Source organism: Mercenaria mercenaria, chromosome 5 (genome assembly GCF_021730395.1).
Source record: "Mercenaria mercenaria strain notata chromosome 5, MADL_Memer_1, whole genome shotgun sequence".
Classification (NCBI taxonomy): Eukaryota; Metazoa; Mollusca; class Bivalvia; order Venerida; family Veneridae; genus Mercenaria; species Mercenaria mercenaria.
In genome coordinates, this window is record NC_069365.1 from 67,959,414 (window position 1) to 67,975,186 (window position 15,773).

Consider the following 15,773-nt stretch of genomic DNA (forward strand, 5'->3'; position numbering starts at 1 on the left):
ATACTTTAAGATTTTGTACAAGGATTTCCAGTGAACAAATCTTTCTTTGTCACCAGTTTCAAGATTTTATCAAATATTAACTTTATAATACACTACATACATTACATCAAACCAAGAAATGACAAATATAATGCATGCGCAGTAAAATGAACAAATGGGTTTTGTTTGCAATTTTACATTGGAAACCGTAAACACAGGTGATATTTCTCTATATTTCTTCCATTACATATAAATTATTATCTTCTTTTCTAGTTTCACAATCAATGCTCTTGCAAGCTGTGTCTACACATCAAACCCTACGGAAGAGGAATTCCTACTTAATTTCTGCAAAGGTCTTCTAGGAAGTGAATATGATTTAGAAAGTCACTGTAAAATATTCACAGATGGAAGCGGCTCCGTTTGTCCAAATGTAAGTTTTTTATTAATGCCTGTTAACACAAAATGGGAGTCTATATCGGATTTTGAAATCATTATTAAAGTGTGTGAACCCAACTCTTATCAACTTCCTTGAAATATTAGTAGATTTAAGCCGAGTGTCCTAATGCTTGAAATCCCTAAACTATAATTATTGGTGATTGTTGTAATAATCCTGATGTTTCATCCTGAAATATTCCAATAATGATGCAGTTCAATAATTATTCAAGGGAAAAACGTGAGAGAATAAGTATGCACGTCAATAAGGAATAGCCATAAGTGAAGCCCCTCAAACGGAACCGATAGAATTAGGTATTATGCAGCCTCCCATAAACAGCCAACAGGCCTAAATCCGAGACTGATGTTGTTATGTTAGGTAGCGTTTCCTTTCGCTGTTCGAACTCTGAACTTTTGGTAATCTCTGATTCTTTGACAAACCGTGTTAAAAACAATCTACATTTTGCAATGCAGTTAAGAATTCAATGTTATGTTTGTGCGTTTATGCGGGTATAAACCAGATTGGGTCTTTTTGCAAGTCCATGAATTCTAGGGATTCTATGTTGATTTTCAAGAAGTCCTAATGTAATTTGTACCCGTATAAACGCACAAAAATAGTATTCAAACCTTACCGTTCCATTTTGTACAAAAGCTTGCTACAAAAATAAATGGTTTGCTTTCCATTTATAACAGAAAATCAAAATGATTCAGGATATTAATCTTTCCAACATCTAAATAGAACAGCTTCTGGTTTTTATTTCAACTTTAGCCTGCTGGCAGCAAGTGATTTTGCCTTTGCGACAAGTGCAGACCAAGATCAGGTTGATCATGGTCTGGACTGTTCGCTAGTCAGTCAGTCAGTAATCTTTCAGTGAACACGTCTTCGAATAATAGATGCTACTGCCCAAATTACATGAGAGAACAGTCCATTTTAGAAATATAGCTGGCAATAGCTAAAGGTTAAAATATCGTTAATTCAAGTGAAAAATCATATTGTCTATTCGATTAAACTTTAATCTTTACCAAGAAAAAATAGTTTAAATTGTAAATTAAAAGGTGGTCAGCAACAGCAAATGTATGTTTTATTACTTCTTATACGCCCGAAGGGACGTATTATGTTATACTCCGGCGTCCGTCTGTCCGTCCGTCCGTCCGTTAGCAATTTCGTGTCCGCTCTGTAACTCTTGAACCCCTTGAAAGATTTCAAAGAAACTTGACACAAATGTTCACCACACAGAGACGACGTGCAGAGCGCAAGTTTTGGATGTCTCGCTTCAAGGTCAAGGTCACACTTAGGCGTCAAAGGTCATATCAGTTAGTTTCGTGTCCGCTCTGTAACCCTTGAACTGCTTGAAGGATTTCAAAGAAACTTGGCACAGATGTTCACCACACTGAGACGACGTACAGAGGTCAAAGGTCATATATGACTTTGCTTTGTGTATATTGCTCTGCATTGCAGTGCTCTTGTTTTTATTTGGCAGATCCCTTTTTTTGTTCACCTACAATAAAAAATTTTTTTGAATTACTTCCCTTTTATGTTACTATAAATAGCTTATTTTGAAACTTTTTTATTATTGGCCGTAGGGAAAAACCGAGACCACTTTTCCGTAGTACAACATGGATGGTACATCATATTTTTAGCTGCATTTTGACATACCTGTACCTGGTAAGGATTTTTTGTGGACCTAGAATTTTTTGTTATATTTTCTTCCCTTTGTTGTTCCTGTCCTTTGGGCTTCAACAGTCAAGTTCTCCAAATTTTGCTTTGTGTTTATTGCTCTGCATTGCAGTACTCTTGTTTTATTTTGCAGATCCCTTTTTTGTTCTTACAATATTTATATGTATTACTTCCCTTTTATGTTACTATAAATAGCTTATTTTGAAACTTTTTTATTATTGGTCGTAGGGAAAAACCGAGACCACTTATCTGTGGTACAACATGGATGGTACCTCCAATTTTTAGGTGTATTTTGACATACCTGTACCTGGTAAGGATTTTTTTGTGTACTTAGATTTTTTTTTTGATTTTCTTCCCTTTGTTTTTCCTGTCCTTTGGGCTTCAACAGTCAAGTTCTTTAAACTTTGTACCCATCCTCTGATGTAACCCTTCGGGTGTATATTGCCCCGCTTGGCGGCGGTCTTGTTATGAAATTTTGTATTTACTCTCATTTGATATGAAACTATTCAAAAGGTGGACTATTTCATTTCTTTTCAATATAATTTCTCTTGTTTCACAATTGCATTTCATAATTAAATATTACAATACTCGTATCCAAAAGGTAAGGGTTTTTTTTTAGAGAGACCTACCCTTCCTGATTCGTCGACTTTCCAATCCATTTTGGTTGCGCAACCACGTTAGGTAAATGTAGGATTCAAATGTGCATTTCTCATGAATTTTGACAAATATAATACAAGAGCTCTTATATAAATATCATGCCTTTTGCGGATAATGTTTATTGACCCTCGCCTTTTCGAAGAAAAAGGGGGACAGAGAAATAGGCTGCGTCCGTCCGTCTGTCAGTCAGTCACAATTCGTGCCCTGTCAATATTTTCTGCCATCCATAAAGGGACTTTGAAGTAACTTGGCATAAATGTTCCCCATAATGAGACAATAATGTGTTATGCAAAAGACCCAGACCCCTAGCTTCAATGTCAATGTCACATTTAGAGGTCAACGGTTAACATGGTCTGTTTCTTGTCCGGTCAATAACATTGCCATTCATCAAGGGATTTTATAATTACTTGGTACAAATCTTCCCTATTAATAATTGATTTGTCATGCGAAAGATCCAGACCATTAGTTCCAAGGTCAAGATCACATTTGGAGAACATTTTTTATTTTTGTCTGGTCTGCAACTTTTTTTTATGCATTGGTGTATATTCAAATAAATTTGCATAAAATTCAACATTATAACACATTGTGTCATGTGGTAAGGTCAAGGTCATAGGCCTCTGAGTAAACTTTCTATTTTTTGTTTGTATATGAGATAACTGTCCTTTTATATGATAAATATAATACATGTGTTTTTATATCAGTTTTCCTACCATCTTAAAAATATTTTAAGTACCATGATTGTTATTGATAGATATGAAAAGCAATAAACAATTGTAGACTTGTAGAATACAAACCAACGCACAAGTTATAAGTAAATGGTATATATAGGTAATTGCAGCATTACTATTGTTGCAACACATCAGGCTGATAAGTAGTGCAGCACTTTATCAATTTGCTAGTGTGTGATTGTTGTTTAAGTATTATATAAGTTCCATGAATTCATTTTTTATTAATTACCTCCTATAATATGATAAAATATCTTACTACATTCTTTATTTATTTTTTCTTACCAATTTAAAAAGCAGAATCATATTAAGTCTTTAAAATACAAATATTAGCATTCACCAATTATAGATTTCCTGACAATTTTAAACTTCATAATTTCTTTAAGAGTTATATGATATATAAATATGACTTATTTACACAGTTAGTATGTTGCCTTGTTACTTAGGATATGTTGTATTGGCATGCAGTATGTTTTGTGAAAAATGTCCTTAAGCGGGGAACGTTGCTAACTGTTAACATTTTTTGGAAGATTTATACGTTGATAGGGAAATCATATTAAAATACTCCCTGTGAAAATCCAACATGTATTTAACATTCAGTGAACAGTAATAAGCTTAAATGATCATTTGTTAAAATTTAGGTCATTTCCATTACTTGATCTAAATCTAATTAACCACCTCTAAATGTTCTTATTGAAAGTTTGGTGCAGTCTCATGGAATGGGCCATCCTCGATGTTATTACACTAATATTGTTTATACGCGATTTTCTTTCCATAAAATACGTAGTGAATTTAAATTATGCAATTATTTAATATCAATTTAATATTGTTTTTATAGTATTAAAACTACTTGCGTTTTTTTTCTTTTTTAATTTAATTGCCCCTGTTTATGTTTAAGAGACATCCGTGTCTGGGTAGTAAAGGCGGTGAAGAGGTCATTCAGCTGGCTACAAGGTCGATGGTTCTACCCATGTACTCGACCTTAACGATATAATGCAGGGAGAGGCGCCTGGAGTCTTCCTCGACCATCAAAACTGGAAAGTCACCAAATAACCTATACTTGTGTCGGTGCGAAGTTAAACCGAGCATACAATAATGTATATGTGCACAAAGTGTCAAAGACGACACTAAGCTGCATTTATAAAACAGCAAATGTCATTTCCAAGAACTCTTTCAGAAAAGCTTTGGATATTTTTCGTAGTACAATACACGTATAACAGCTGCATGATTTCGATTTAATATTTATGGGGCAAATTTCGTAAAACATGGCCCGTGTACGTTTTCAGAAAATATATTTAGATGTATCTTAAAGTCATTTTTATTCAGCTGATTGTTTATGATGTTTTTAGAACTAATTGCTGTGTATGATTTATGAATGCTTTAATCGATTGGCATAGATCCGTGTAGACGGCTGGGTGTAAAATCTTACCTGAGATAACGGAAGTCAAGTGAAACAGAAAAGACCCAGCTCAAATGTGCGAAAAAAAAAAAGAAGAAAAAAAAAAAAGATGCTGTGACATTTTTACCACCATTATTTTAATCTGGTCACATGCTTTATATATACATAAGTTTCAGGTCAGTCACTTGAAGATGATACGGGAAAAGTCGAACGATGCATAAGAATTTATTATTTTGAAACAGAAATTAACTGTTTTTTATCATAAAATCAACATAATTTAGAGACTGAAAATTTTACATGATGAAAGGCTAAAAACACTGACATTTCTCAAAATTGAATTAATGATATTTTGCGATAGTATCAATGCAAATTTGTGAAATTTTCATATTTACTTTCCCCTGTCCTTTAAATATTTCAACTTGACTTGCGCACCGGAGATAATCTGCCCGTTTATCATCTGACGTAGTATCCCAATAGCTGATTGTTGTTTTTTATTTTAAGGGAGAATATACATTTGAAAGTGGATATCTACCTTGGGACGGTTGTGAACCGAAACTGTTAGATAATGCTTATCACCCTATATTTCGCTGTGCAGATGAAAATGATTGTGGAAATGCAGACTATGACATATATCATGTCTTTGAAGGCACCAAATGTTTAAATGAAGATGGCACCAAAGGAGATCAGGTATATTTGCACAATAACAACATAGAGTAAAATCTCGTATTCCACTGCAAAAAAGGAAGAGAGAGAGAGAGAGAGAGAGAAAATAAAATGGAACAAAAATATCTTCAAAACATATATCAACCACTTTTAGAAGTCAAGCAGTGCTTATTTTATAGAGACAGCATAATAACGATATTGTTATTTTTAGCTCACCTGTCACATAGTGACAAGGTGAGCTTTTGTGATCACCCTTCGTCCGTCGTCCGTCGTCAGTCCGTGCGTGCGTCCGTCCGTGCGTGCGTCAACAATTTCGTGTCTGCACGATAGTGGTTTCGTTTATGATTTTATTTTAACCAAACTTGCACACAACTTGTATCACCATAAGATCACGGTTCCTTTCTTGAACTGGCCAGATCCCATTATGGGTTCCAGAGTTATGGCCCCTGAAAGGGCCAAAATTAGCTATTTTGACCTTGTCTGCACAATAGCAGTTTTATTTATGATTTGATTTTTATCAAACTGGCACACAACTTGTATCACCATAAGATCTTGGTTCCTTTCTTGAACTGGCCAGATTCCGTTATGGGTTCCAGAGTTATGGCCCCTAAAAGGGCCAGAATTAGCTATTTTGACCTTGTCTGCACAATAGCAGCTTCATTTATAATTTGAATTTAATCAAACTTGCACAAAACTTGTGTCACCATAAGATCTCGGTTCCTTTGTTGAACCGGCCAGATTCCTTAATGAGTTCCAGAGTTATGGCCCCTGAAAGGGCCAAAATTAGCTATTTTGACCTTGTCTGCACAATAGCAGCTTCATTTATGATTTGATTTTAACCAAACTTGCACACAACTTGTATCACCACAAGATCTTGCTTCCTTTCTTGAACTGGCCAGATTCCTTCATGGGTTCCAGAGTTATGGCCCCTTATAGGTCCAAAATTGGCTATTTTGACTTTTGCAGCCATATAGAGACTTCATTAATGGTTTTATTTGATACAAACTTCCAAAATATCTTCAACAACAATAAATCTTGGATTCCATGACAAATCAGATCCAATCGTAGGTTCCAGAGTTATTTTATATCTGATTACCTCCCCTGATTGTAATCAAAATGGATTTATATCAGTAAGTACTTATAGGACTTATTTGAAATTTCATTATTGTTATTAGTTGGACTGAGACAATCAGGGTAGATAACTATGGACTGATTTTATATCAAATTACCTCCCTTTATTTCAAATTAAAATGGGTATATCTCCGTAACTAATGAAGATACTGATCTGAAATTTCATTTATGTCAACAGATTTATTTGGCAGATCCTTCTTGTGTTCACTTACAATATTTTTTTTTATTACTTCCCTTTTACGTTACTATAAATAGCTTATTTTTAGTAACTTTTTTATTATTGGCCGTAGGGAAAAACCAAGACCACTTTTCTATGGTACAACATGGATAGTACCTCCAATTTTTAGGTGTATTTTGACATATCTATACCTTGTAAGATTTTTTTTTTCTTTTTGGTTAAATTTCTTCCATGTTGTTCCTGTCCTTTGGACTTAGATATTTTTTCTGAGGGCCTTCTTGTCCTCAGGAGCAATGATAACAGGTGAGCGATATAGGGCCATCATGGCCCCCTTGTTCATATTTTCTTTAGCCCTGGATATCATATATAAATTTCTTGTCTAGTACTTAGTTTTGAATTTATAAGAAAACATCATTTCAGATGATATTTTTAATACAATTTTGCAGATTTTTTTGCTCGAACGTAAGTCAATATATCCAGTGACAAGAATGTCCATATATGTTTTAAACATTTTTATCTTTCTGTTTGAGGATTTCCTGCATTTGCGAGTTGTGGTTTTGGCTGCGTTTGCTGTGCATATTGTTTTAAAGTACAACGTGGAATTTACGTAAAGAAGTACACTCGTTATTTATTTTCAGGTGCCTTTCAAGGTAGGAGACGTGTGATGTACGACGTGTGATTTATTTTATGTACGTTCAGTGCTGTTATCGAGACAACACAGATAGATACATAATTTTTTGTTATATTTTTCAGGAATGTTATCAAAGTAACAGCCGTTCAAAAATCGAGAAACGTTTTATGTACCATTCGCAGATTATGCTATTTTATGTACCTTCAGGCATCATGAAATACAAAAATCATGTCTAGAAGGATGTGTAACGTACCAGGAGTGCACTATCTTATGTATTTTCAGGTAAACTATATTGCCAAAACAAGTGCCATTCAAAGACAGAGTTATGAATAATCTGGGTATTGTTGTATTTCATGTATCTTCAGGTAGCGAGGCAAATGCCGTTGAAGGAGAGAGATGAATAGCCTAGCTGAATGCATTTTCAGGTCTCTTATGAAGTCAATGCTGTTCAAAGATGAAGATTTCTAACGTACTGGGACTGTCCTGTTATACGTATTATCATTTCTCTTACCAAGACAAGTGTGCTTAAAACGGGAGTGCCCTAGTATATGTATTTTCAGTTGTCGTTAAAATGTGAGGTGTTCTATATTTTTATTTTTTCATTCAGTTCTGTTATCAAGGAAAGTGTTACCTATAAAAAAGCGATGTCTTACCTATTATGTATTCTGTATTCAATGTATTTTCAAACCTTTTACCGAGACAAGCGTTGTTCAAAGGATGCGATGAGTAAAGAACTAAGTGTTTGATATTTTCTGCATTTCAGGTCTGTTATCGAAGCAAATGCCGGTCAAAGATAGAGATGTGTAATGCGCTGATGTGTTATAATCTATGTAATTTTAGGTTTGTTATCGAGGCAAATCTCGTTTAAAGATAGAGATGTGTTAAGTACGGATTTGCTATATTCTGTGTTTTTAAGGTCTGTTATCGAGGCAAGTGTCGTTCTAAGATAGAGTTGTGTGAGGAGTACGAATAAGAAGACAAAGAAGAAGAAGACGTAGAACAAAGTAGTGAAGAACAGTCCGACAGCTCGTAATCGTAAAAAAGATTATCGACCACTAACAAAGGACAGGATAAACAATTTCAAGAATAACATCGCTTTTGAAAATGTTCATCATGGTCTTATACTTCAAGTTGCAACTTGTAACAAAGAATAGAAATCGAACGATTCTTTGCATTAGGTTGTCATCTGAATCTTATAGTGTTTTATATCAGAAATGTGTCATTAAAAGGATTTTTCAAAATAATATTCACAGAATCATGTATCATAAAACGAATTCTACCCACGTATCTGGTTTACTTTTATTGCCATAATCAAATATGCTTTCTCGATCTACGACACAAAAAACGAATATGTTTGCTTTGGATATGTAAAGATGAGAATGAATGTTGTCCTACCACATGTACGAAGTATGCAATGACTTCGAAGATAATTAATTAATTTCTTAACTAGCCGCTAGACAGATAATAAAATATTTTTTCCACAAAATTTCCGATTTTTCTTTTATTTTATGTTATAGTGACAAATGTCAGTCTATTGTGGCAATTTTTGTTGTTAAGTGACTGTATTACTATCAATGTAGTATCATCTGTTATACTCTTGGATGGTTGATTGGCGCTTATGGCTATTATATTACCCTAGATAATTTGGTACATCATGCAGTTTGGTCAAGAGTTATCTAGCTGGCCATTGATAATATTGTGAAGCCTCTCATAAAAAGACACTAAATTCAAAACTGCTGTTATTATTATGGGTTGCGTTCCTCGCAGCTTCAAGGGGATCTTATAGATTTTATTAGACAGACAAAGAGCACGAAAGAATCAAACATATAAAGAAAAAAATGTAAACCCCTTTAAACGGACGGTGGTTGTCAAATTAAGGTAGCTAATGGTTAAGGTCATACATGTATTAGTATGTCAATTACAGGTACCTCTCGTCATATAATACATCTTGTGCTCTACTTCACTAAACTTACAGCGCTCTCGTTATATAATATATATTGTGCTCTACCCCTCTAAACTTATAGGGCATGTAATTCTGCTCACGTAAACTTTTAATCCGAGTAAACTGCTGTTCTCAACGAAACTGCCCGTTTTAGGTGAGAAATATGCGGATGAAATGGGTGAGCATATTTTCCCGTTTCTGACAATGGTTCTTACAGAATACTGTAGGGTAGGGTATACCATGTAAAGTGAAATTTTTCTTCTGGTCTGGTTCTGAAGATTTCTTTGTAATAATTTCATTTAAAACGTAACATGTTGAAAGCATATTACAAATCTGGTTCTGCAGTTGAACTCTGGTATATCAGCTACCCGTTCTATTTAAAGAACGATAAATACCTGATTTAATCTCTCTTTTTTTTAAATTTTATTGTCCCAGTACCAACAGTGTGCACAGAGGGTCGAAGAGCATCTGTTCATAAGCTGCACTTATTGAAAACGCAAATGACATTCCCGAGAACATCTTTCATTTAGAGAATCAAAAAAATACAATTATGTATGTATGTCAGTCAATGACAATGACAATGACATGGTTAAGATATAATAGATATTTTTTTTCATTTAAAGGGAAATTATACATTTAAAGGTGGATATCTACCATGGGACGGTTGTGAAGCGACATTGTTAGATAACATGTATTACCCAATATTTCGCTGTGCTGATGAAAATGCTTGTGGAAATGCAGACTATGACATATATTATGTCTTTGAAGGCACTAAATGTTTAAATGAAGATGGCACCAAAGGAGATCAGATATATTTTCACAATAACAACAGAGTAGAAACTAATATATCAATGCAGCAAAAACAAGCAAAAAGGGACCTAAAATTTTAAAATAAAACATTAAATGTTTTAAATTTTCTCTGAAGTATACCAGGTCTGCTGTTGGAAGCATGTGTTGTTCCGAGATAGAGATGAATGATGTAATTTTATGCATTTTCAGGTCTGCTATTGGAGCAAGTGCCGTTCAAATATAAAGATGTTTTACATACTGGAGTATTTCTCTTCACGTTTAATCAGATATATTATGGAGAGAAGTGCCCGTTAAAACAAAAGTGTGTTGAATCATGCACTGTATGTATTTTAGCACTCTTACCGAGACAGTTGTCATTCACATGAGTAATGCAAAAGATGTGCTTCGGGTCGAATACAAAGGCAAATTTCGTTTTGAAACGCCTTGTCTATCCTATTTTTGAAGAAGACGATGTGGAAGGAACGAAGTATGCAATAGTTTATGTCTTTTAGGTCTTTATTTATCGAAGCTAGCGTTGTTTAAAGACGGAAATGTGTAACGTACGGATGTGCTATATTTTATGTATTTTAGGTTTGTTTTCTAGCCAAGTGTCGTTCAAAGAATAAAATATGTAAGGGATACACAGAGGAGGAAGAAGAAGTGGAAGAAGAGGAAGAAGAAGAAGTGGAAGAAGAGGAAGAAGAAAATGAAGAGGAAGAAGAAGAAGATGATGATGATGAAGAAGAAGAGGAAGAAGAAGAAAGCGAAGAACAATCCAGCAGCTCGGAATCGCAAAAGAGATAAGCAGTCACTTACAATATCTTGAATAATATCAACGCTTAAAGAACTTACAGTAGACTTGTTCATCATGTGTTAATTACTTAAAACTTGTAACAATGAAGTATAAATAAAACGACTTGTTTGCCACATTAATTGTTACATGACTCTTTTAACATATTAACAGAATAAGAAATATCAAATTAAATTTTTGTTCCCAGTTGTCAATTTCCATATGGTTGTGAAATGAAAGAAAAAGAAAACAAAGAAAATCAAACTTTAAAAAAGTCTCATTTTGTCCCTCAGACTGTTTACAAAAAATGTTCATATAATCATATATCCTGGAAAGGATTCAGCCTACGTATAAAAGTAAACTCTAGTGATAGTTACGAAATAAGCAATTACGACTTAACAATCAGTTGATAACAATCATGTCAAACTCTCAACAAGTCACATTTTTCACGTATTAAATTTACAGAAATGGTCATAGAATCATGAATCATAGAACGAGATAAGCCGATGTAGTAAAGTTACCTCTAGTGATATTTATGACATATGTCACTACGACGATGACAATCAGTTGAAGATAGTCCTGCGAAGATATACACTCATGAGAATGAAATTGCAATTGATTTGCATATCAAATGTTTTTCAGAAACTACTTGCTTGCCTGAATGTTTTAAAGTCATCGTACATCTTTGGCATTGTAAGATGCTCTCAAAAGCTAGTTTCATAACTCATACTTACATGTTGCACTTTTAATATAAAAGCTATGAACATTAAGCATAAAATTAGGCTTCTAAGATGTCTTTAGCATCATGAGATGATATCGCTGAACAGGTGTCAGATTCCCAGTTCTGGTCTAAGTTAGGAACCTAGGTGAAAGTTTGCATGTAAGTGTGTGTTTTGTCAATGTGGACAGTTTATCAAATGACATAACCGAATAATTTGTGAATCTCAGACAAAAGTGTCATAAAACCTTGAAAGTGTTTTAATTTTATCACATTTGAAACGAGACAGCAAGTTTGACCTCGGTAGTATCACTTGCCGTCCAAAACTCAACAGTTTGTCGGTATGTTAATGGGTTTCCTTTATCAGTTATACACTGACCAGATATGAAAACGCACCAACATGTTTGTTGGGAGTTTTTAGAGAAACTGATTAAACAACAGTCATAAACTGGGAATAAATTTAATCAGCAACCTATCAACAATGCATGTGAAAAATATAACGATGCCTACATTCTCCATTATTACGTTATCGCTCTATATTCCACATCAGTCAGCTTAAATGTTACTACCGGGTATATGTCCCTCATTTGTCCTGACAACTTCTTGAAGTCGAGAATGCATTAAACGACACAGATTCCTGTAGAATCGACGTGGAATGCGCCCCCACTCATAAATCAGCACATTCGTTAACACCTGTACGTTTGTTGGAGGGTTAGGACGTTGACGTATTCAACGTTTTAACTAATCCCACAGATGCTCTTTAGGGTAACAGTCAGGCGATAAAGCCGGCCTCGGCAACTCATGAATGTTGTTATTGTTCAGTAAGTTCATTGTCACTCTGGCTCGGAGGGGAAGAGAGATATCTTGCATGAACGTAAGTTGCTTACGTAGCTGGAATATCGGCAGCACAACGGGCGTGACAATCTGATTAATATAGCTTTGCGCATTCAAATTGTTACTGTTGATAGCGCTCCAAACCATAAAGCTGCCGCCGCCGTAACGCTCATGCTCCACAACACAATTATCAGCTAAACGGTCATTACGACGGCGGTACACGCGTACCCTTTCGTCTGCGTTGAACAAATTGAATCTACACTCATCAGAAAATAAAACCCTGTTCCAGTTCACGTTGTTGATGTTGGCACGTGCCCATTGGAGTCGCTGAAGTCGATGACGTACAGGGAGTACGGGAACTTTCTCTGGCTGCCGGCACCGTATCTCGTTATTACGTAAACATTTAGTCACTGTGGTTCGATGGATTGGTCGACCCCATATCCCAATGACTATATTCGCAGTTGATGTCCTGGTAAGTTTACGATGACGTTGACGAATTTAAACATTCTGACGTAGCGTCGTTGCTGCAATTGCCCCGGTCGCGGACTGTCCAACACGAAGCCAGTACGATTGTATCGCTGAAGCAACCGCGAAATTGTCAATCTTTTGACGTTAAAACGTCTAGCGAATACTGGTTGCGTAATTTCATTGTCTAAAATCCTAAAATCTGATTTCGATCTGCGTTATTTAACCGCGGCATCACTTTAATTTATAAGTATCCAAAACTGCATTTATTTTGTAAATTGTAGGTGTGTTATGCCTGTTCTCAAATGAAATTTAAAACGAACTGACCACATGGTAAATTTGCATGGAGCGCACGAGGAAACGTTGCGGAACAAACTATGGTAATCTTACTCATGCTGCAAATATGGCCAAATAAGTAGCTTAAAACTGGTAGTAGGTGGTCTATGAATGTGCACATCAACTTCTGCATACCAAAATGTTCGTCAGAATATGTAGTTTTCAGAACTGCCCGATGCTAGTTTCTAGTCACTGGGCAAAGTCCCCAAATTCAAGATGGCCGCCAACATGGCCGCTGATACATGAAAATGATACCCAATGCATAAAATTGCAAAATAAAAGCATTTAACTGTTGTGAATTAATTTGAAGTTATTATAAAAATGTTAAAGTTATAAATCTGCAAAATTATATGCATTTATCGATATGAAATACAAATTTCTGACACATTTTATACCAATTTTATATGTACTTTAGTGTGATGAATACTATTTACGGTCAATATACTTTGTTTGTATTCCTCTATTTACTGTTGTTCCTTACACAATGCAATCCCGTGTTGAACAAGTGATAATAAATTGTAATAACATTATTATTTTGTTAAAAGATACATTCAAATTATTGATAATATATATATTTATTAGTGGGTGGGGTAATTCAATATAGAATACAATGTATATCTAATAACAGGTAAAATAAAAAATAAATTGATAATCATCTTCAGTTTTGTATACATCATACTATAGTTTCATTATCAAAACAATGTTTAAAGTACGAAATATATGTTGATTATTTAATTGTATTGTGATTTATAGAGTAAACTGTAATATTTTTTTGGACATTCATAAAATAAACGAAACAGAACATAGGTATATACATACATACCAGATATAGGTTATAAATGTAAATATTCATATACAAATATCTAATAAATGAATATTTCCCCTACACCAAATACACAGTGAATAAACACTGCTTAATTAAATTACATAGATCAAGGGAAACTTTCCCTTACGCCAAAGTTACAGGAAATAACGAAACTGTCCGCTATTCCAATGGAAATAAAGGGCCCGATCTTTTTTGGCTGTGAGGGTCAAAACACCCATTGTGCACGTTCCAATAATTTCTGCCACTGTCTGGGCAGTCATGCCAAACAAATGTGGGCTGCCAAATCTGGAAACACAATGGGACAAACTGCCCATTAAATGTGGGCCGCCAAATCTGAAAACCCCATAGGACAAAATGCCCAACAAATATGGGCTGCCAAATCTGAAAACCCCATGGAACAAAATGCCCAACAAATGTGGGCTGCCAAATCTGAAAACCCCATAGGACAAAATGCCCAACAAATGTGGGCTGCCAAATCTGAAAACCCCATAGGACAAAATGCCCAACAAATGTGGGCTGGCAAATCTGAAAACCCCATAGGACAAAATGCCCAACAAATGTGGGCCGCCAAATCGGAAAACCCAATGGACAAAATACCCAACAAATGTGGGCTGCCAAATCTGAAAACCCCCGTAGGACAAAATACTGAACATTCGACTCCAGCATTAACAAACTATCAGGAATTAATAATTTCCAGTAGGTGACCTGGTGAATACTCAAAATGGCCTGGACATTCCATGCCAACCATGTGGTAAATGCAGGGAGAAATAGATCCTTGAGAACATACACTATACAAAATGGTAACCTCCCTGGTTTAATATCTTACATCATATCACTCTGCTCCTTCAGTTCAGGGCAATCTCTTCTCAGGTGATCTCCATGACAATTAAAGCATCTCCCTGGAGATCTAGGCAAAATACGATTCTTCAGCCAATGACTTCCCCCACAATTAAAGCAGCCTCCCCCATTCCGACTAAGGACTACCTGATCAACCCGGACAGGTTTCCCGAGACTTATTTCTTCCGGGACTACACGGAGAGGGAGACAATGACTGATCAACTGGGCGGTAAGCTCAGACATAGCTTTCAACAAATCTGTCCGCTGCTTAGTAGCGTTTTCTTGGTATTTAAGTTGGCTTTTGCTAGCGGTCTCCTGCACTTTAATCATACTGTTTAGTAACTCTGACAGGGCATGTTGCGTTGGAGCGACTTTAGAACTAATAGTCGGACTTGAACTATCTGAGTCTGTACTGGAGGCAAGCCTCTCTGAACGTCTGGGAATTGACTCCCTATTAGCCCTAATATTTGGACATTCCTTATGCGGGGACAGGTTGCCCTGTAATGCATTATGGCACTGTTGAAATTCCTTAGCACGTTCTAAGCACGAGCGTACCGAATTTACTTTGAGATGGATCACATACATGTTCAGCTGCTCTTACGTCCCGCATTCCATAACAAAAACGGGTTACAGCCTGTGATTCTATCAATGGCTGGTCAACGGATGGAAATGCCTCAGTGGCCAATTCTAACACCCTATCTGACCAATCGTCAAGGCTCTCATCCGGGCGCTGTGTAGCAGACTGAAGTTTTGACTAGATATC

General features: G+C 35.5%; 1 long non-coding RNA gene across 1 annotated transcript; it reads left to right on the forward strand.

Annotated features, from left to right (window-relative positions):
• The first annotated feature begins 249 nt into the window (after window positions 1–249).
• On the forward strand, window positions 250–8,926 carry LOC128557493 (uncharacterized). The gene is made up of 3 exons (XR_008371187.1): window positions 250–409; window positions 5,372–5,557; window positions 8,390–8,926. It is a non-coding gene; the product is annotated as an uncharacterized LOC128557493 (long non-coding RNA).
• The last annotated feature ends 6,847 nt before the right edge of the window (window positions 8,927–15,773 follow it).